Genomic DNA, 21052 nt, shown 5'->3' with positions numbered 1-21052 from the left:
AGCCATGGACTAGTACTCCTAAACAGCAGATCAGAAAGAAGTCAGTGAAATGAAAGAAATAATTTTAGTATGTGGTGAAAGGGTCTTACATTATCCCAATAAGCCATAAAATATTAATATTGCTAAAAAGCAATTAAAAAGCAAACAAATACTATCTTTTAAAGGCTGCTTTTATATGATAGAATTTGTTATAGGGCCAAATGAGCACTTAGCATGAGCCAGGCTTCCTCATTTTCTTTCTCCTGTTGTGTTCTGTATCCTCTCACATCTGCCTGGCCGCATGTTTTAAAGTGTGCACTAGATCTTTGTGCATCTGCCTTGGATGTGGGGCATATCCAGGGCTTAGCAGTAGCATCCTTCATAATTAGAAGTTCAGTGACTGCAACATCCATTTATTCTCAGGACATCTCCTTGCTGAACTCATTTCATCCCATGGCTATTATAGCCTTTTGTCAAGGACTGCTCAAGTCACTGAAGAAAAAAAAGAAGACTAGAAAAGGCTATTTAATTTACAATTAAATAAATTCAATCAAGTGACATACTGAGCTGAATCTTTATGCATATATGTCTATATATGTATCTGTACACATAACAAACAGACTTCTCACATTGTACATTCCTGGGCCCAGAGACACAGCTGTGAACTTGCTTTTGTGAGGGAGTGGGATGGGAGACACAGAGGAAGCAGAGGAGGAGACCAGGGAGGGGAGGGGAGGGGAGGGAAGATTTTAATTTGAATAATAATTAATTGCAGTTTGTGGAAGAAAAAAAAATAAATTCTTACAAAATAAACAGGGGCCTGAGAGTATAGATAGGTGGTTTGTGAATTCAGTCAGTTGTGAAACACTGGCAATGGGAATAATAATCATTCCCAACGATGTTTGTTTTTTAATTGGGTTAAAAGCCTTAATGGGAAGAGATGGTATTTTTATAGTTCAGTGGTTGCTGAAGTTATTCAAGTATAGAACCACCTGGAAGTTGTAATGTTCCCTTCGGAGCATAATGAAATATCATTACAAGTAATGCTATCATGAATGTACTTAACACAAACTTAGGTAATTTGATGAAGTTTGTTTTACTTGAGGGTGCTCAGTTTAATTAAATAGTCACGCAATAAACCAAATCTTTTTTTTTTAAAAAAAGGAAGAAAATAACACAATGAAAAGCAAACACTTCCCTAAAATATAAACCCTACACATTAGTTCTAGCAATTCTAAAGTCTTTTGTCAATATTCAGCTTCTGCAAGTCAATCATACACAAATGAAAGAGTTTCAAAAGCTTTGTGCATGGGTAAAGGAAACTTTAAAATGAGTGAAATTGTCTAAATATCCATGTTGTTTGTGCTCTGTCTCTCTCCCACAAGTTAGGGGCATTTGCAGCCCAAGACTAATTTTCACCACTTTGACTCATGGTAGAAACCAAGCAGTTGGATTTTTCTTTTTCTTTTTGGACATCTGGAGCCTTTCCAATAGATAAATCCTACTAATAGTTAAATTCTGCTGGTGTAAAAAGTTTGTGCAATGTGCCACTTAGGTGTGTGCTCCTTAACTGTAGGGTGTTACAAAGGACCCTCACCAGAATCTGAGCTCAAACAAAGCGTAAGAGTGAGGAAAGTTTCTGAGTTATAGCTCCCAAGTGTCAAATAAATTTTGAAATGTGCTTGAGAGCCTCAGAGGTCGATTTATAGTCATGCAAAATGGCTCTGGTTCCTTGAACCTCACCTGCCTGATTCCCTCCTTCTACACACAGTAAACAGCTTTGAAGAGCTCCTTTAGTTAACAGGTGCTTTGCTGTGTCCTACCATCCTGCTACATATAGCAACATCCATCTTCCAATCATCATTGGAAAGTCAAAGTATGTTCAACTGCCATTATACACACCTTTATACGATTTATATAGATTTTCCCCCCTTTGGTTTTCAGCTGACATAGCTTTACAAAGTTCTCTGCAACTTCGCAGTAGTACTAGATATGAAAAATTCTAATGATAAAAGAAGATGGTTATAGCCAGGCAGTACAGACATGTTTACAAATGATAATGTCCTCTCACCATCTCAGCAGCAACATATACAAACTGGCAGTGGGATTCCCAGGACTGCTTGGCTAGACAAGCACGTCTCTCTGCTCATTCTTCCAATTTTCCTCAAGTATCTGATTTGAAATCAGAAAGCTTTCCATGTCTCTGGCTAAGGTTAGCTTCAGATAACAGAAAGCCTTGGGCATTATATTTCTCGTTTTGATGTTGGCCTTCAGGAAATCAGTTCTTCATAGGGCAACATCTTGTCTAGAGGTTCTTAATCTCTCTTAGCATATTATCTTCACTGTAATAGTGATGTCCATGATTTCCGTGAGCACCATCAAACTAGGAAGAAAAGCCCTTTAAGCACTAAAACACAATGCCTTTCAGATCATGAAGCACAATAGAGTGGAAACAAACTCGTCAAAACCACTTACAAATGTCTAAATCTGGTAGCAATTAGAAAGACTGATCATCTGTTTGTATTGTTCATTTTTTTAGCTTTACAAAATATAGATACTTCCCATTTATCAGTTTTCATAATGCGTACCCTGCTCTCATACTGTAAAACATGTTGATCTGAATCCTACGGTGATGTATGTAAATTGCATTATAAACAGCATCATAAATTTGAAGACTGACAGAAACTACTGATTCTCAAGTACATGGCCATAAAATCTGTGCTTAAAAAGTACCCATGAGCTAAATATCCAAATGGAGGTATATTTCAGAGACTGTATAATTCTTTCTGAATGATGACTTTAATTTCTCCTCATTTTATAAAGAGAGCATCTCTTCGCACGTTATTAGTTTTTCAGTACTGCTGAGTACGTATTAGAAATCAAAGTGCTTCTATTTCTAAACTCCGTGTATTTAACCTCACTTCAGAAGTAAACATGTTCTATGCTAAAGCTTTAAAATTGAACCTTAATTAATCTGTTTATTTGGGAATTGCTTTTCAAGCATAAATTAAGTCAGGCAGTTTCCTAGATACTTCAAATCCATGACAAGTGGGAGGGGTACAGAAGAAAAAGTACTTTATGTGAATCACTGCACATCTATTCCTATCTTTTTTTAACTTTAAACAAACAAATGAAAGCAAAATGAATGATACCATTAGGTTGGGCAAATGGAAATAACTGGAAAGACAATTCCTTCTTTCCACTCCCCCAAAATTAACCTGTAACCTTTGAAAGCTAATCCAGATAACTCATATTAAGAAGATATTAAGCAACAGAGTATGGGCTAATATTGAGTATCATACACATGCCTAGAAAGTACATACTAACTCTACTTCAGAGAGCAGATGTTCAAAATGATGCAATTATCCCAAAGCACAAGGTGGCATTTGAAAAGCGTTGTTCTCCTACCTCTAATGCCCCTTTTCTCCATTTTTGTACTTTGTTTACTGTAAAATGCTTTATACATAGAATGTGTAGAGCCCTTATAAAACATGAAAAGTAATAAAATAGAGGCAGGTGAATGGCACTGGATGTAGACAGAGAACATGTTGAGTTACCGTCTATGTAAGGGTTACTGGATTTTCTTAAGTGATGAGTCTTTTTTCGTTCCATCTCCCATATGCTCTAAATCTCACCCTGTGATGCTCTATTCTGTGTTAGGATTCTGAAGAATTGCCAATAACATGATAAGCCTACCAGATGTGGCTTCTTGATGTTGGACATCCAGTCTCCAAAACTAAATCTTGCTTTTAAAAATATACTATCCAAATTTTGATATTTGGTTATAGGAAGAGAACATATTGCAAGGCAGTACAGTATAACTATACTATAAGCTAGCTTTTGGTAATTTTGGTATAGATAAATGGAATGAAGAAGAACTGTGCTCGCTGATTCAGAAATGGAGCCAACGTAGAACAAATTGAGGTCAGGCACACTGCAACCCTCAGCTTGCCAAAGGGATATAGTCAATTACCTCAAGTTTCAGCTGGTTCTCTGCCAAAAAATGATGAAGAGAAAACGGTCCCACCATTGTGTTAAGGCCATCTGAAAAGACAGTGTTTTTTTAAAGGTGTCTGTATCATTTAATTCAATAAATATTAATGACCAACCGGATTTGCATAGCCAAGGGACAACAACCAAAGGAAGGAAGGGAGAAGACAGGGAAGACAGAAGCAAGACAAGGTGGGAGAGAAGAAAGAGATGGAGGATTTACATTTGAATTTTTATTATCTTTAATTAGACTTCACTGTAAAAGCTAAGTTTATCTAGCTTCACAAATGAGTATAGGTTGATATTTGATTGAATGACCCATTATTGAAAAAAAAGCAATCATTTGTTATGCTATCTTCTTTTGGTATAAGATTCTGGAGCTGCCATAACATGTGACTCAACTTTTTTGAGGTGGGATAAACTGCAGATATTGTTGCCTTGGGGCAGTGTGGTCAATGGCAGCATCAGCATCAGTATCAGCCTTAACAGCAGCAGCAGCAGGGCTCACAGGTGACAGAGATTTTTGTTTTGTGTTTCTTTTTACATGTTATCAACATATTCTTTCTTGTTAACTCAAGCATTAAATTCATTAACCTGGCCTCTTGTAGTATTATTTTGAAAGGTGATTCTCCCAGAAAGATCTCTTCATGTGAGTGGGAGATCAGCTCCAGTGAACACCATCATGAGCATTCTTGCTTTGAAATTTCTGCAAGACATAACTATCTATCTAATTTTTCCCCAGCACTTACTGTTTTGGGAAACAGCAATAAGCAATGCAGAACTTTTCCCTGAGCATCTAAGACTACCTGAAAATTTTTTGTACCCCCAAACACTAGTAGTTCTGTGAAGAGCCAAGGTAGGCAAGTGGGGGCTGGACTGCGAAGAGCAGTTTTGGTCTCACTTTCCCTCTCCCAAATTTATCAGTTTTGCTCAAAAAGGTCCTTTTTCCAAGCTAAGACGAATGCAACTGCATATAGCGTCTCTACCAATTGGCTGAGTAAAATGAGTTAACTGCTTTGATCCCATTACAAGACCTCACACGAGTATGTGACTCCCTTAAGCCCTTTCCTTCTCTTTTTTTAATTGATTTTATTGAGCTATACATTTTTCTCTGCTCCCCTCCCTGCCTCTTCTCTCCCCTTTAACCCTCTCCCATGGTGACATATTTTTCTCTGGCATAACTTCCAAATACCCTTTTCCAGGCAACACAGTTTTCAGATAGAACCAGAATCTGACTGCACATTCTTTACTGTCTATAGAAGACTCTTCCACATCATTTGAGACATAGAGAAAAAGAGATAAACCTGTAGAGAAAAGACGGTAAATGAAGGCATAGATTACAGGAGAGGTCACTTTAGTATGCAGATGGGGGGTGTGTGTCCATCTTCTGGTAATTAATACACATAACAAAGGAGTGGACAAGACTAGAGAAACTGGGGCATCATGCTGAAAGTTCTTGAACACTGTCAACAGATACTTTAGATACTGTGGTATTTTAATTTGAAGAGGACAGCTACCCTAACAAAATACCAGACAGACAGACAGACAAACAAACAAACAAACAAAAATCCTGAGCAATTTTCTTTAGTTCTATGAGGTTTTTTTTCCCACTTTCTTTTCTTGATGGTGCACTGTGAACCAGAAAAGTTTCAATTTTATAAAGTCTGATAATTTGCCTTTTTTTTGGTAAGTCATATATGGGTAGCATCTTTGAGAAGTTTCTACTTAACCCATGGTTAGGATTTAATACTAGATTTTCCTCTAAGAGCTTTAGGATTTAGGCTTTTACGTTGATGTTTATGATTCACTTTCAGTTAATTTATGTGGTTTGATGATGGGTTTAATGTATTTATTTTGTACATTGGCATGTGGTTATCCCAATGCCTCAAAACTACTGCCCTCACTTTTCTTCTCTTGACTCCTTGAGCTGCATTTGTACCTTGAAGTCATGTGGAGATAAGTTTGTGCAGTCATATTTCTGAACCATCAAGTCTGTCCTGATGAACTCTTCTATACTACTTTGAGTTCTGTTAGCTTTTCATCTTACTCATTTAGAATTTTTTAGATTCTCCAGATTATTGTTATCTGTTTTATGATAATTTCCTAAAAATTTAAATAATATTCTAAAAATAAATTCTGCTGCCTTTTAAGTGCCAATCACTGTTTTTTCTGGGGGAAGAATGCCTGTAGTTAGTTCTCCATGCCATCCCCATACGGTTCCTCTACTTCTGCTCCAAGCCAAAGATCAATGAGAGAAGTAGAAGTGTAGATGGAAGGAAATGAACAGGAAAAAAAGAAATACATTATAGTAGAAAATATCAATTAAACCCTGAAAGCCCGTAGCAGATAAAACATAACATCTAAGAAAAGTTTCAGAGGATCTTGGTAATATAAGTTGATAAAAATTGTTCCAACAGAACATATATCATTATTTAATGTCTAAAAATAAATTAATTATTAGAAATATAATAGCACTAGAAAAATTAGAATTGTTCTAGAAGAAAAGCAATCGAGAAATCTAAACTTTAGATTTCAAAAGAAATTTGAAGTAAAGAATCTTAAATCTTTAGGGAAAAATGACATTAAAAATACTGCCTACCAATTTATCATGATAATAAAATCATAGCAGAAGAAAATACATAGCATCACATTTAAATAAATACATAAGGAAACACAAATCATTACTATTAAATTCCATTAGGCATTTAGTTCAAGAGGGACAAGGAGAAATAATCCCTAATTTATAACTATGAGGCCATCATTTAGGCAATAGGGAAGGCAAAGGAATTCTAAATTGTAGAGGGCTCATAGTTTGAATTACCTTGTTGAAAGCTCTTAGATCTGTCACCATTCTCAATTTTCCAGATTTCTTTTTAACAACAAATACAGGAGAATTCCAAGAGCTGGTTAATTCTTCAGTATGGTGAAAATCTAGTTGCTCCTGCAATTTCTCTTTGGTTAAAGGGCATTGTTTAATCTATATTGGTTTCTCAGTTAACTATTTGAATGGTAGGTCTGTTGGTACTTCTAAAGGTTTGCTAGTTGCTTTGTATTCTTGTATAGCCTGAATGGTTGATGACCTTTGTGTATAGTACCTTATAATATCCTTCCCAGAAACATGAATTTCTGGGACTGCAGAAATGTTGATCTGGGTATTCCATTGTTACGGCAGGTCATAACATCATAAATTTACTGCAATATTAGCCAAATATGGCCCCATCTTCTCCGTCCTTCTGCCTCTATGCATTCAACCCATCTCGTGCTTTGTTTCACTTGAAATAGTGTTCCAATTCCTAGGGATTGAATATTTACCTCTTAAAGAGTTCAATTCAGATGCCAAGATTCTGGAGTAATGATTCTCATGTCAACACCTCTATCTAGTAATCCTTTAATTACAATGTTATTTTTACTTGCTCTTAGCTTTGGACTTTGATCATTTATAGAAGTCTGTCAAAACTTATGCTTCATATTTCCTATTGAAATTCTGATTTATCTTCAAGGTTTACTCCATCATCCAAAACAATATAGTTTTTTATAGCAGGCAATGGATTTTTTAAAATTTCCTGGCGAGACATGTTTTCCACATCAACTGGGAATGACTGGACCACATTCAAATTGTGGAACTGCGTGAGAACCCCCCAAAAGTTTCCCAGTGGTATCAGATTGCCTTGTCTGTCTTCTATTGAACTACATTCATTAGTCCAATGTTGACCTTTGCTGTAGATGGAGCGGTGGGGCTGTGTCCCGCCACCCAGCTAGCTTTACACCCGAAATAATTACACGGAAACTGTATTCTTTTAAACACTGCCTGGCCCATTAGTTTCAGCCTCTTATTGGTTAATTCTCACATCTTTCTTTAACCCATATTTAGTAATGTGTGTAGCACCACGAGGTGGTCACTTACCAGGAGAGATCTTAACCTGCGTCTGTCTTGGAGAGGAGAAGCATGATGACTCCCTAACTTCCCTTCTTCCCAGCATTCTGTTATGTCTTCTCCACCTACCTATGTTCTAACCTATCAGGCCAAGCAGTTTTCTTTATTAATTAACCAATGAAATCAACAGATTGATAGAAGACCCTCCTCCATCACTTTGCCACATCAACATAATCCAGAAGGTGGAGAACTTCTAATTTTGCCATTCCCAGAGGAAACATTATTTCTAGGAATTCCTTTTCTACAATCCCTTCTCAGATGCCCTACACAATTAAATTCCACCACAGTTAAAACATTGGGAATTTTAATGTCTCCTCATACCTTTGGAAATTGCTTCTCCTAACCAAGCCTCAGTATTATAGTCAAATGTCTCAACATTTATTATTTGCAGAATCCATTTACCCACTGATGTCGATCTAACCTTTGAAGGCCCAAGTATTTTTTTGCATTCTAAGCTGACATTTTTAAAAACCAGAGATTCAATAAGTACTCATCTAACATCTGGGTCTGTTACTCCTATTTGTACAGCCTTAGTTAATCTTGTAAAAAGTCACTAAAGGGTTTTCTCTAACCCTGTTTAACCCTGGTATATGATTCAATTAATTTTCCTGGTTTTTGAATCCTGTCCCAAGCATTTAAGGCTGCTGCATAGCATATGGACAAGATTTGTACATTGTAAGGAGCTTGATCATATGGGTCAGCATAAGTGCCCTCGCCAAGAATTTGATATTTGGAAGCCTCAAATCTTTTTGCCTTTCCCTATTGTTTTAAATTTTCTGCCTCTTCCCACCAATAGCATTTCCACAGTAGTTGTGGCCTGTATTCCAGAACCATTGAAACTAATTGATGCCAATTGTGTGGGTAGCCTTATTGCTAGAAGGCCATGTCTTTACCATCTTTCTAGCAAATGCTGAATGCAAGCCATAAGATAATACTGCTTGCTTAATTTCTTTTAGATCATTCATACCTATAAGTATTGATCTACATTTTTTGGATCCTTTTTAGCATTTAGAACTTGATGTTTTTACAGAGTTAATTACAGGGTAGAAAAATAAACCCTGAGTAAGTCATCTCTGATTCTGACAGGCACTGATGATCTTAAATCCTGTCCTGTACCTTCTTTCCCTGCCTATCAGCTCCGATAATTTCCTCAATCATTTCAAAGCTTTTCAATACTATATTTTTTTCATGGTTTATTTTTTTATATTTAAAATTTCCATCTCCTCCCCTCCTCCTCCCCTTCCCACCCCTCCCCTCCACCCATACCCGCCCTCCCTCCCTCTCCAGGCCAAGAAGCCATCAGGGTTCCCTACTCTATGTTAAGACCAATGTCCTTCCAACTCCCCCCAGGTCTAGGAAGGTGATCGACCAAGCTGAGAAGGCTCCCAGAGAGCCTGTTCATGCAGAAGAATCAGAGCCCAGCGCCATTGTCCTTTGCTTCTCAGTCAGCTCCCACTGTTGGCCACATTCAGAGAGACAGGTTTGGTCGCATGTTCCATCAGTCCCATTCCAACTGGAGTTGGTGATCTCCCATTAGTTCTGTCCCACCGTCTCTATGGGTGAATGCACCCCTCATGGTCCTGACTTTCTTTCTCATGTTCTCTCTCCTTCTGCTCCTCACCAGGACCTTGGGAGCTCAGTTCAGTGATCCAATGTGGGGCTCAATCATTTTCTTCATAGATGAAGAAAATGATCAATACTATATTTTTTTAAAGCCTGAATCTCTTGACCTATATATTTTTCTAGTAATCTCATTGAGACACCTAGCCTCTGATCCTCATTATGTACATGTGATTCCAAGGTATGAAGTTTTTTCTTTAAAGATAACATCTCATCTTTGGATATTATTTGGATAGAATGCAGATTGCCTTCCTAAAGAGATAGTCCATCTGCTAACCTATCATAACTCTTAAACACATTTTGCTTGTCAAATTCAACAGCATGAATTCTTTCAGATAATTTCTCAGTACCCTTTGACATGGACTGAAATTTTTCTTTCAAATTAATCTTATCCTTTTCAATAGTATAATTTTTTAGCTAACTTTTGATTTCCAATGACATTAATTCTATCAACTCATCTGTAAAGACTGTATCATTTCTAAAAGTGCCTCATTCTTGGCTCTGTTATCAAACCATTTTCTTAAGGATATAATATGAAAAATAAAACTAAATCCCAATATGCAATAAATGAATATATTAGAAAAACCATATAAATCTTGCAAAATGCCATCAAAAGTATAAGCAAAAACGTTACGAATTTCCTAGATGGTAATAGTTTCTATAATTATATGACTTTCAAGTTTATTGATTTATTTATTAATCAAATAGTTATCTTTGTTATGAGATTTTGGTAAATTGTTGTCAGTCTAATAATCTTTATTGACCAATAGGTGTCATGGTTGCAGCCACATGGTGAAGACACAACCCACAGTGGCACAACTGACAGTGGCACTTTGTTCTTGTGCATTGTTGCCTGGTTAAATACTGACAAATATGCTTTGCCTGACAAATTAAAAGCAATTAAACCAACTTCATATACTGAGCAAGGAACCCAGAGTTCACGAGCAGGGAGCACAAACCAGAAACAGCAAAAGTTGAGCATAGCACGGAAAGTAGTAGTTGAGGGGAAGCATGTGAAATATTGGAAAATTTCCCAGTGGCTGTACTTAGCTCTGCTGTGTGGGGTTTTGCAAAAAATACTTAGTAGGTGAAATCCAGACACATAGGTGAGGGTGGGAGACTTTCTGGACCGCAGACCTTTTGGGCCTTTAAGACTGGTCCAGGAGCAGAAGGAGAGAGAACATGAGAAAGAAAGTCAGGACCGTGAGGGAACCTCCACCTGGCGATAGATGAAGAAAATGACTGAGCCCCACATTGGAGCACTGGACTGAGCTCCCAAGGTCCTAATGAGGAGCAGAAGGAGAGAGAACATGAGAAAGAAAGTCAGGACCGTGAGGGAACCTCCACCTGGCAATAGATGAAGAAAATGACTGAGCCCCACATTGGAGCACTGGACTGAGCTCCCAAGATCCTGATGAGGAGCAGAAAGAGAGAGAACATGAGAAAGAAAGTCAGGAACGTGAGGGGTGCGTTCACTCATGGAGACGGTGAGACAGAACTAATGGGAGATCACCAACTCCTGTTGGAATGGGACTGATGGATCATGCGACCAAACCCGTCTCTCTGAATGTGGCCAACAGTGGGGGCTGACTGAGAAGCAAAGGACAATGGCGCTGGGCTCTGATTCTTCTGCATGGACGGGCTCTGTGGGAGCCTTCTCAGCTTGGTCGATCACCTTCCTGGACCTGGGGGGAGTTGGGAGGACCTTGGTCTTAGCATAGAGTAGGGAACCCTGATGGCTCCTTGGCCTTGAGAGGGAGGGAGGGGAAGTATGGGTGGAGGGGAGGGGAGGGAAGGGGAAGAAGGAGGGGACGGGAGGGAAGGGGGAGGTGGAGGGGAGGAGATGGAAATTTTTAAATATAAAAAAATAAACCATGAGAAAAAAAAAGACTGGTCCACCTTGTAGGCATGAAGTTGGGATCCACATGGGCACTAGATGAAGATGGACAATAAAAAGAAATCCCATGCTAGCTCAGAATTAAGGATAATTAAGGTTTATTTATTTATGGGTAGGCTCACAGATCATAGTCCTCTTCATGAACATGGAACAGGAACTGAATTCAGCAGCTGGAAGAGAGAGGGAGCACACACTTTATATCAGCTTTTAAAGTATAAGAGGGCATGCCCAAGTGGGCTGGTATCTTAAAGTCTACTGGTTGAAGGAGTTCCTACAGCTCTCCCATACACCCCTAACCACTCTCCTTCAAATTTCTGACCTCTTTTTACATCAGTGTTATTGCATGCATATATATATATATATATATATATTTGTATATATATATATATTTGTATACACAAACATAATCCTAAATATAACCTGTTGACCTGTTGAGTAAGTTCATATAATGTTTCTCCTAGATATGCTTCAGGGCTGACCATCAGACATTGGACAACCAATTGGTGTATTTATCCTTGGAGAAGGATATCTCTCCTGCTCACAGCTTTTCTCAATTGCCTATAGTTTTTAATATATGTGTAAGGTTGAAGCCTTCTAGACTTTTCCCTTTGGAGATTCTCCAAACTTGTTCCTTGTTTGTTCCGTGGTGACAAATCTTATTTTTAAAAGCCCAATTTGTGATTATCTGGAAATTTTAAGTGTGATGTAAAGGTTCAATGTATAGAAATACATAATATATTTTATCAATTAAAGATAAGTCAATTTGACTTTTTAATGATTGAACTAAAATTCCTCTTCAATCCCATGAAATATTAAAGAAGAAAAGAAAGCTCCTTAGGAAAGGAAAAGCTGTAAACTTGAAATGCAGAATCTTTTGGCCTTTCCCATACAAGGGCCTATATCACTGAATAATATCAAACATTGAAATAAGGCATACTGCCCTTCAACTAGAGAAGACAAGCAATACTGCTGTACTTGTTTAAGAGTGAAACCATGACTTTATGTGTTAAATAATTTGCCCATGAACTTCCACATGACATATTTAGTTCCTTACACTCCAGCCATAGTCAGAGCAGCCACATCACCACCCAGAATTGGTACTTCGGTTTGTCCTACCACTTCTAAGAGTCATTTGAATATTTAATGAAAATGAAAGAATGGATAAATATCTTCACTTCCCAGAAGTAAAAGAAATTACGGTGATTAGTAATGATGTCAAATTGACAGGGTCTACAATAATACAATAAACAAATCTTTGGGTATATCTGTGGTAGAGTTTCTAGATTGACTTCAGTGAGGTAAGGAGATTCACCCCAATGTTGTTCTCCTACTCTATGGTCTGGAGACCCATACTATGTTTTTTAAAAAAAAGAAAGAAAAGAAAAAAAGAAGGAACAAGTCAATTGATTACCTGAGTCCATTGCTCTCTGCTTCCTGAGTGCAGATTCAATGTTGTGAGCTGCCTCATACTCTTTCCACAGTGTCCTGTTCTTTCAAACTGTGAGCCCAAATGGCCTTTCTTTTCTTCCCTGGGTTGTTTTCACTGGATGTTTTGTCACAGCAAGGAGAAACAGTAACTGATATATGAGCTATTACACCCTTTCTTCCATCCTTCTATTTTTACAGATCAGAGGAATGTTTATAAAGGACACAGTGTATGTTTAATTCAAAAGAGCATCTGAGTTACAGTCTAGTACTCATATTCCTCCACAGTTCTGGTTTTGTCATCCTAGGATGGGAAGGAAGGGAAAACAAGCCCAGAAAACTTGCTTGCCAAAAATTTAAATATTTTCCAAGCTACCAAGATTGTCTGCCTTAGTGCTTGCAGCTTCGCATCTCAGCATAAATTTCTTTCTTTCCTCTAGTGGCTGGCTGTCCCAATCTCATTATCTCATTCATTCACTGTCATGACCCGCTCTGCTCGTTAACTTTGGTCTTTGTGCTTTCTATCAGCTTATCACTTAAGTTTGAGTGTTAACAGAAATTTCTGTCCCACCTATTCTCATAGTTATTTAGTCCCAAGGAAACACACAAAGGCTTATATTAATTATAAACTGTTGGACCTATTAGCTCAGGCTTATTATTAACTAGCTCTTACAATTTAAATTTACCCATAATTCTTGTCTATTTTTAGTCATGTGGCTTGGTACTTTTTTCAGTAAAGCTTTCTTATCTTGATTCCTTTGTGTCTGGCTGATGGCTGAGTCTGTCTTTTCTCTTCCCAATTTTTTTTTAGTCTGATTTCCCTGACTATACTTCATGCCTAGCTACTGGCCAATTAGCATTTTATGAAACCAATATGAGTGACAAATCTTTACAAGAGCATTATCCCACAAGGTTTCCCCCTTTTTTCTTTTCAAAGCAAGAACTCTGAATCTAATCTCTTGTTTAGTTTGTCTTGACCATTATCCATAACAATTTGTAACCAACACACTAAACAAGGACAAATATCCATAATTCATTGCTTTGGGAATGAGGGTATAGTTTTCTAGGCTACTCCCTGCTTATTGGGGGCCACTGATAGTTTTATGGAAAGCCAAAGAAAATATAGGATTGTGGTCAAATCCTGATTGGAGTATTCTGTGATAACGGATCACATCAACCAGTCACCTTGAAGATGTTTTGGATCTAGAATTCAGAGGAAACTGCAACAGAGGTGCTCTGAGACATTGAATCATCTGGGCCATAAGCTCCTATTGGATATTTTCAGGGGATTTTCCTCAATCAAACCTGATTTTTCTTAATATAGAATGAATCCACAATCTCTCATTTCCTCTGGAAATAAAAGCAAAACCTCTTCTCCAAAGTAACATATCTTTTCACTTAAATTTTGAAGTCCAGTCATTTCCAAAATACATAGGTTGGATTAATTCAGCTGCACTTACAATCAAATGTCTTTTACCAGCTGTTGCTCTTTCCTTAGCAGTCAAACAATTCAAAGACAACACAATAGCACATAGTATCCATACTCTCTGTGTATTTTCCATCTTTGTGTGGTTTTTTCTTACTCTATTTCTTTTATTTTCTTTTTTAATTTTCGTGGTTTTTTGACAGGGTTTCTCTGTATGTCTTTGGTTGTCCTGGAACTCATACTGTAAACCAGGCTGGCCTTGAACTCACAGAGATCTGCCTGCCACTGCCTCCCCAGTGCTGGAGTTAAAGGTTGGTGACCATACCTGACTACTCTATTTCTCTTTGATAAGAATTTTCTCTATTCTTTTTCTTTTCTCTTCCAAGTCTACATATAATTTTGAACATATTGTAAAATGTTTTGAGGTTTTTTTTAATCTGAATCTGTCTTTACTGATATACCCATCTTTTTCTGACCACAAGTCTTTAACCTATAAGCAGCATGGCTGCATTTAAAGGTGCAGCTTTGGTGGCTATTTTCACCCATTCTCTGGCTTCCTAGGAGTCTAGCTTCATGGCAGAAGTATTGGTGGAGTCACATTTATTGTTACAATTTTGCAGAATTTCTAGGTAGATTATGGCAAGTGTTTTAATCTTTCAATGTCAATTAGAAAGAACATCTACTTCCCCAAGTTCTTCCCTTGGTATATGAAACTCAGAAGCACTCCCCGAGTGTTAGTTTGCTTCTTTCATTTAAGATTAAAATGAATTATTTCTTATCCAAATGAGGATAATTTTCTAACTTTTCTAACACCAGCTTAAGGGCAGATATTGAACCAAATGCTCTGTATATTCTAGTTCATTTGGTGTTAGAAGTGCTCACACAATGATGGTCAATTTCTCAAAAATAGATAAGAAAATAAGGAGAAGTTATTACAGTGCTAAGTGAAACACAGTGATAGTCACTATTGTTTCCTAAAGCTTCACTGGACCAAAGTCTTTGTGACAGGCTTGTTGTATGTTACCAGTGAAATCCTAATGTAACTCTGTGAGATGATAGTACTGTTTCTTTCATTTTAGAGAGAAGAAACTTCAGTTTTAGGGACCTCAAAAATCACTCCCAAGAATACCACATTGAGAGTCAAACATCAGGTTTTGACACCTGACTTTTAATTGTTATAATTAAGTCTCCAGACTCAGACACCAAATCATAGGAAAATAAGCCAAATATTCCTCATTTGTGAATTAGTAAACAAAACCTTGTGTATTAATACAACAAACTATTCACTAGTTGATAATAAGAAAGAATTGCTGATATATAGTATATTTAAGAGGGCAGTAACTAGTTAGAAAGATTACATATAATATCAATTTGTTTTCATCAAAAGCCCACAGTTAGCAAAATATGAAAACAGATAGTATTATGAGATAGTAGCTTCCAAAGTTGGATGGGGAGGGTGTTTGGGAGAAATGGGAGTAGGTGCTAGGGAACATGAGATTTCTTAAGAAAGGGTGATGAAAATGTTCTCAAATCAGCTTCAGTTATAGTTGCATGATGGTGCATACAGAATACCACTGAAGAATTCACTTTCATTGGGAAAATGTTGCAGCCTGGGAACTATATGTCAGCACATTTATTTTTTAAATTTTGGCTGGATTACTAACCTCAATGTTTCAGATTTCAGTTATTGCTTTTCACCATGGCATTTGCCAACCACCAATTCTTTAGCTTATCCTGTTTTTTGCAAGCTTTCCAAATTGTTTCATCTTTTCATATCCCTCTGCAGACTGCCACAGAATGAGAACTCAGTGAAGCTATCTTTGTTCCATCATGCAATAAATGCTTAAGTCTGCTGGTGATTGTTGCTCAGTGCCAGCTCAATATGCAACACACTGAATGTTTAAAATAAAGTATTTCTAGTTGAAATGGATTTTGACTGTATAAAACAGATTTGTCTCTTAAACACCGAGCCTTTCATTATAAACTAAGTATTTAAATATTCTAGTGAACTCAATATTTACAAGGCTCTCTCAGCCTGCTTTGTTCAAGTGTATGGCCATCTGCCTCATTGTTTTTAATTTATTTTGTTAAGGTATACTTTTTTCTCTGCTCCCTTCCCATTCTCTCCCCTCCCCTTCAACCCTCTTCCATGGTCCCCATGCTCCTAATTTACTCAGGAGATCTTGTCTTTTTCTACTTTCCATGTAGATTAGGTCCATGTATGTCCCTTTTAGGGTCCTCATTGTTCTCTAGGTTCTCTGGGATTGTAGATCCTAGGCTGGTTTTCTTTACTTTATATCTAAAAGCTACTTATGAGTGAGTTTATATGATATTTGCCTATCTGGGCCTGGGTTACCTCACTAAATGTTTTCTAGCTCCATCCATTTGCCAGCAAATTTCAAGATGTCAACATTTTTTTTCTGCTGTGTAGTACTCCAATATGTAAATGTACCTCATTTTCCTTATCCAGTCTTTGGTCAAGGGACATTTAGGTTGTTTCCAGGTTCTGGCTATGACAAACAATGCTACTATAAACATAGTTGAGCACATGTCCTTGTGGTGCGATTGAGCATTTTGGGGGTATATACCCAAAAGTGGTATTTCTGGGTCTTGAGAAAGGTTGTTTCCTAATTCTCTGAGAAATCACCATACATCCAAAAGGGCTGTACCAGCTTGCACTCCCACCAGCAATGCAAGAGTATTCCCTTTATTCTACATCCTCTCCAGCATAAGTTGTCATCAGTGTTTTTGATCTTGTCCATTCTTACAGGTACAAGATGGAATCTCAGAGTTGTTTTGATTTGCTAAGGATGTTAAGCATTTCCTTAAGTGCCTTTCAGCTATTTTAGATTCCTCTGTTGAGAGTTCTCTGTTTAGGTCTGTTCTCCATTTTTTTTTTTTTACTGGATTATTATTCTCTTGATGACCAATTTCTTGAGTTCTTTGTATATTTTGGAGATCAGACCTGTGTCTAATGTGGGGTTGGTAAAGGATTTTATCCATTCTGCAGGCTGCCATTTTGTCTTCCTGACTGTGTCTTTTGCTTTACAGAAGCTTTTCAGTTTCAGGAGGTTTCATTTATTAATTGTTTCTCTCAGTGTCTGTGCTGCTGGGATTATATTTAGAAAGCTGGCTCCTGTGCCAATGTGTTCAAGTGTATTTCCCACTTTTGTTTTTATGGGGTTCACTGTGGTTGGATTTATGTTGAGATCTTTGATCCATTTGGACTTTAGTTTTGTGCATGGTAATAGATATGGGTCTATTTTCATTCTTCTACATGTTGATATCCAGTTATGCCAGCACCACTTGTTAAATATTCTTTCTTTTTTCCTTTTTATATTTTTTTGCTTCTTTGTAAAAAATCAAGTATTCATAGGTGTGTGGATTAAAATCTGGGTCTTTGATTTGGTTCCATTGGTTCTCCTGTCTGTTTTTTTTCCAATACCAGACTGTTTTCAGTACTGTAGCTCTGTAGTAGAGTTTGAAGTCAGGGATTGTTATGCCTCCAGATATTCCTTTATTGTACAGAATTGTTATGGTTATTCTGGGTTTTTTACTTTTCCATATGGTGTTGAGTGCTGCTCTTTCTAGGTCTGTGAAGAATTTTGCTGGGATTTGGATGGGCATTGCATTCTATCTATAGATTGCTTTTGGTAAGACTGCCATTTTTACTATGTTAATTCTACCTACTCAAGAGCATGGGAGATCTTTCCATTTTCTGGTGTCTTCTTCAGTTTCTTTCTTCAAAGAATTAAAGTTCTTGTCATAGATGTCTTCCACTTGTTTGGTTAGATTTATTCCAAGATATTTTATGCTAGTTGTGGCTATTGTGAAAGGTAATATTTCTCTGATTTCTTTCTTAGCCCATTTATCTTCTGTGTAAAGTGTATGGCCATCTGCCTCAACACTTACTTTGGAAGTATTTTTTCTTCTTTTTATTTTGACACATACACATCAAGATCACACAAGAATGTACATTGTGTTTATGTATATGTGTACTGCTATGGGAGGCAGGTGTTTGTACACATGCATGAACTTGCCTGGGGAGTACAGAAGTCAACATCTGTCTTCCTCGGTGAGAATCATCTTGTATTGTAAGAAAAGCTCTCTCATTTTTTTCCTTAGAATTCACTAATTTAGCTGGGCTCAGTGACTAGCGAATCTCAGGTATTCACCTGTCTCCTCATCTCCCAGATTGAGATTACAAGAGTATGTTACCACATGTGGGATTTTATGGAGATTCTTTGCACACTTTAGGAACTGAACCATATCTTTACCTTACAAAGGATTCTTTTAAAATAATATTTCCTACTACAATTTGATTTTGTGCATCAGTGAAGTCCTAGAGGCTTTGTGTACAAAATCTTGGACATGCTGAAAGTGTTTTTGACATTAAGTATCATAACACACAAAGTGGACTTTATTTTAACATTACTACTAGCTTGTGGTAATTACTGGTAATAAAAATAAATGACTAAATTATCAAAAAGGAAATAAAAATCTATGTACAGATATCTCTCTGTGTGTATGTGTGGTTATTTTGTGTGTGTTATTTATGTATTTTCATGGGTTTATGCACTACCAAAATATATGTTAGAATGTTATAAAATAGTATTTATAAGTATTAATATGAAACTCCCCCATTATACAAAACTATTTACTTCTATCAATTTACCAGAAGAATCTTCTTCCTTCCCTACTTCCCTTTCCTCCTCACTACTCTCACTTCTTCATGAACTTTCCCAAAGAATAGATTAGAATGACTTACTCTGACACAAAGAATTGATAACTATCTAGATATTAAAGATGTTATGAAGAGCCTGGAAAGGCCAAAGGACATGAAGAGACTGTTCTGACCAGAGACAAATAAATGACCTTTTCCCTGAGCCCATAAGAATGTGTATTTGAGCCATAAGGCTTGGTAATTCCCAGAAATGACCATTCTTTATAACACTTGGTATTGGATATGACCAAACACTAGTAAAATTAGTGAAACCAGAGATTTTGTTTTAGTCATAGTCTCACTTCACATCGGTTCTCCATTCAAGTATACAAGTACATCAAGAACATCACTGGAGAAGTTGATATCTGTGGATTATTTAACATTCTAGTATTGTCAAATCAAAGTGTCATTGGGCAGTTTTGATGGAGGACTTTCATTGGTTAATTAATAAAGAAACTGCCTTGGCCCTTTAAGAGGACAGAAAAATAGGTAGGCGGAGTAGACAGAACAGAATTGTGAGAGAAAGGAAGCAGAGTTGGGCAGATGCTTCAGGCAGTCGCCATAAGCAGTCGCCATGCCTCTCCTCTCTGAGATGGATGCAGGTTAAGATCTCTCCTGGTAAGCGACCACCTCGTGGTGCTATACAGATTACTAAATATGGGTTAATTAGCCAATAAGAGGCTGAAACTAATGGGCCAGGCAGTGTTTAAAAGAATACAGTTTCTATGTAATTATTTTGGGTAAAGCTAGCCAGGTGGTGGGACACAGCCCGCCGTTCCACCAACACAGTTTTAATCATGAAGATTTATGTCTCCTAAGTCTGGAAGCTAGAAATAAAAAAATCAAGATGTAACCAGAGTTGGAGCCACCATGGAAGGGTCTATCTTACTCTATCTTTGGCATGTAGACAGGCATCTTCTTCCCATATCATCTCTCCGTGTGTATATGTTCTTTTCATAGAAGGATATCAATCATCCTAAAGACCTTATCTTAGTATGATTACCTCTACAAATAAAGTAAAGAAAATCCTATGTCCAAATATAATTACATTCTTACCTGTTGAGGGTCAATATACTTGAATTAGGGGAGAATATGTTAGCACATGCTGAAACCATTTGTTAGTTTGTATGTGGTATTTTCTAGAGTGCAAATATATCTCACAAAATCACATATCATTTCGAGAGTAGAACTCAGACAAACACAAGTGCATTCTCTCAACTCAGCTGTAACAAAACAAAGAGAGTCGATGTTTGGAGCATTTAGGAGGTGGAAGCTATGAGGCTCCTGTCTTTCTAACACTTCCAATTCACATGCATTTTTATATAAATCCTGAATGATACCATTACATTGAAGGAGAGAGGTAGATGATAGACAAACAGACAGATAGATGCATAGATAGATAGGTAGGTAGATAGGTAGGTATGCAGATAGATAGATAGATAGATAGATAGATAGATAGATAGATAGATAGATGATAAAATGACACCTGAAGGCAATTCAAATTTGTCTGGTACTCAACTAAGGGCACTAAAAACAATTCCAGTGAGATCCATCTGGCTCTGTCTTCCAACTGCTGTGATTAAGGCATTCACTACCATGCCCAGCTGCCAAGCCTGTTACCTGAATTCAATTTGCAAATACCTAAAGGTGGAAGTAAGAAACTGAGTGTTTCAAGTTGTTCTCTGACCTTCACACACACACACACACACACACACACACACACACACACACACACACAAAGAAATTTAGGAGGGTGGCAATGTGAATGGTCAGTATTGTTTGTATGTGTGAAATTGGCTTAAACCAAATTTAATTAGTTAATTTAATTAATTTTTGTTTTATTCTGTTTTGTTTGTTTATTGAGACAGGAAAATCAACTTGATTAAACATAACAAGAGGTGATGCAGATGACATCCTAAAGGCTTGCTCAATATTACTTCTGAAATGATAATTACATTCAAAAATAAGTAAACAGTCAATAAGTGTATCTAACTTTTTAAAGATAGTTAATAATACTTTTTGATAGTATATCATGTAAAATACTTACATATCTCAACC

Source organism: Arvicola amphibius, chromosome 2 (genome assembly GCF_903992535.2).
Source record: "Arvicola amphibius chromosome 2, mArvAmp1.2, whole genome shotgun sequence".
NCBI classification, from domain to species: Eukaryota; Metazoa; Chordata; class Mammalia; order Rodentia; family Cricetidae; genus Arvicola; species Arvicola amphibius.
The sequence above is the reverse complement of the archived record's forward strand: the minus strand, read 5'-3'. Positions refer to the sequence as shown.